The sequence below is a fragment of the Rhinopithecus bieti genome, unplaced genomic scaffold (genome assembly GCF_001698545.2).
Source record: "Rhinopithecus bieti isolate Rb0 unplaced genomic scaffold, ASM169854v2 scaffold_15834, whole genome shotgun sequence".
Lineage (NCBI taxonomy): Eukaryota > Metazoa > Chordata > Mammalia > Primates > Cercopithecidae > Rhinopithecus > Rhinopithecus bieti.
The window spans coordinates 3,574,139-3,576,786 of record NW_016808980.1 but is presented as its reverse complement, the minus strand read 5'-3'; the positions used below and the strand labels follow the sequence as shown (position 1 = coordinate 3,576,786).

The 2,648-nt window shown below is 44.8% G+C and overlaps 1 long non-coding RNA gene across 1 annotated transcript in view; it reads right to left on the bottom strand.

Moving 5' to 3' along the window:
• The window catches only part of LOC108539441 (uncharacterized), a 32,131-nt gene extending 31,475 nt beyond the window's left edge, over positions 1-656 (bottom strand). Inside the window, exon 1 of the long non-coding RNA XR_001888351.1 lies at positions 338-656. This is a non-coding gene — a long non-coding RNA (uncharacterized LOC108539441). The remainder of the gene's footprint in view (positions 1-337) is intronic.
• Between the last annotated feature and the right edge of the window lie 1,992 nt (positions 657-2,648).

The following is a 2,648-nucleotide window of genomic DNA, read 5'->3' as shown; positions in this document are numbered from 1 at the left end:
AAAAAAAAAAAAAAAAAAAAAAAAGGATACCCCTGCTATACCTGCCCACAAACCTATAGACTTGAGAAGGACAAAAAGGTGGGGCTTATGAACATGGGCTCTGACAACAAACCAGGGCCATCTCCCTCCTTCCCCACCTGCCACCCATTAGCTTGTGATGTGTGGAAGTGATTTAACTTTCCTGCGTTTCATTTTCTCATCGGGAAAATGCAGCTTATTGCCAACTACATGAACTTCTGGCCAGCATTAGTGTTTTCTTCAAGAGTTCCATAAAGGAGCAGCCAAGAGGGTGGGGAATGGAACCCCACGTTTAGGAGGAGTTTGCTCTCCTGCTTACCAATGAGGTGAATTTGCTCTGAAATTGTTTCCTCGCCTGGGAAGAAGTAAAGTTAATGATAGCACCTGCCTTCTACAATTTTCTGTAGGATTAACATCACAGGTGTTCTGCACTGTGCCGGCAGATAGCAAGCACTCAACATATGGCAGGTTCTGGGGCTCTCACTCGGATACAAGTCTCGTGAGCTCAAGGCTTTGTGTCTGTCTTAGCTGAGCTGTAACTTAGAACAGTGCTTGGCATATAATGGATGTCCAACAGATACTTGTCAGAGAAACTGTTGAATGCTTGTCATCAGTTCAGTATCACCTCAACTCAGCCTTCTCTTCTACAACTTCTCCTACTTCCCAAATTTTTGGATTCAGATGTTATATTCAGTGCATAGTTATCAAGCACCTATTTTGTTGCAGGCACTCATCTACACTCTGAGAACGGAGCTGTGACTAAGACATGCAAAGCAGTTACTCTTGGGAGTTCATATTCTTCTAGAGAGAGGGAGGGGGGTTGTATATTCGGTGAGGATAAGTTCTAAGAAAGAAATAAAGTGCAGTGATGACAAGGAGTTGAGGGGTGGGAAGTCAAAAATATGTGATCTGGGAAGCTTCGGACAAGATGGCTTTTGAGCTCACTCCCAAAAGATGCAAGGAGCCAGCCATGAAAAGGGCTAGTAGGAGGGAATTCGAGGTGGAAGTCCTGAGGTGGCATTATGGATTGAATTGTGTCCCCAAAGAGATATGCTGAAGTGATAACTAGTACCTGTAAATATGGCCTTATTTGGAAAGAGAGCCTTAGCACATATAGTGAAGTTGAGTTCTACTCAATTCAGGTGGGCCCTAATCCAATGACTAATGTCTTCATAAGATGAGGAGATGTAGAAACACACAGGGAGGCAGAGATGGGGACAAAGCACCCACAAGCCAAGGAATGCCAGGAATTGCCAACAACGTCAGGAACTCAGAGAAGGAAATGGAATACTCCCCTAGAGCCTTCGGAGGGGATGCGGCCATGCAGACACCTTGATTCAGACTCCAAGCCTCCAGAACTATGGGAGAATAGATTTCTGCTGTTTTTCACCACCTGGTTTGTGGGGCTTTGTTATGGCAACTCCCAGAAACTAATTCAAGTGGAAATAAGCTTGACATGTTCAAGGGACAGAAAGGAAGATTGTTGACAGTGGACTGCAGGGGAGAGAGTCAAGAAATAAGGGCAGAGAGTTAGGAAGAGGTGAACTCAGCAGAACCTGGTGGGCCATGGTGTAAACACCACCTGCTGCTCAGCCTGCAAGGGAAGCCAGGGGAGGAGCTCACTGGGGGAAGGACATGATTTACATTTTTCAGAATCACTTGGGCACCTATACGATGGGGGCACATAGCAAAACAGAGGGACCGGTTAGCCTGGAGACAGTCATTGCTCAGGGCATGGGGTGGCTTTTATTACCCTGTCAGTAGCATCCTTTAGATACTGAAAGGAAGGACCATCGACTGATTTAAGTGAGTCTGGAAGCACCTTTCAACCCAGGAGTTGCTCAAGGAAGAAGGGTGGATGCTCATTTTGTGTGTGTGCCTCCAGATCTTTCACCTCAAACCACAATCTGCCATCTTTCTTCCATTCTAAATTCACTAATGTTCCAGAAGTGAAGCACATCTTTTCTGCGGAAGTGGATAGGTGCATACATCTGCACATAGGCATTTGCACATGGCTGTAAATTAACGGCTCATACTTAAGGAAGAAGCAAGTACCACACATACATTCCTGCTGTGTATGGTCAGCCTGTGTTTTCTCTTTCTTTTCCTAAGCATGAAAATGCTGCATTTTGTATTTTTCCCTCACTGTGATCATTCTGTTTTTGTGACTGTGTATCAGTTACCCTGGCAACGTGGTAGACTTGAATTTGATTGGCCAGGTTGTCAGGTTCATTGTGAGAGCCAGGGGCCCATTTTTGAGCGCTAGACCTGTGCATGTTTACCGCAGCCACACAGACAAGCTTGGTCAGGAAAACCTGATTGAGGAGAACTTCTGCATCCCCTCTGTCTGCCAGAGGGACCCTTCCAGCACCTGCTGTGTGAATGTCTCTTGCATTGCTTTTGAAAAGATGCAAGAGCTCATCTCTATCTTTGAAATGTCTGTCAGAAAATGTGCTTAGCATTGGTATGTTCAGACCATGGTGCAGAATATATTTATTTATAATGAGAAATTAATTCTCAAAGAAGCTTAGGGAGAATGGTCTAATTGCTGGACCATGGGATTAGAACCTGTTACACAGATTTAATTCAGACTTGCTGTGCATTATTGAGTAAGTCACAAACTCAGCCAA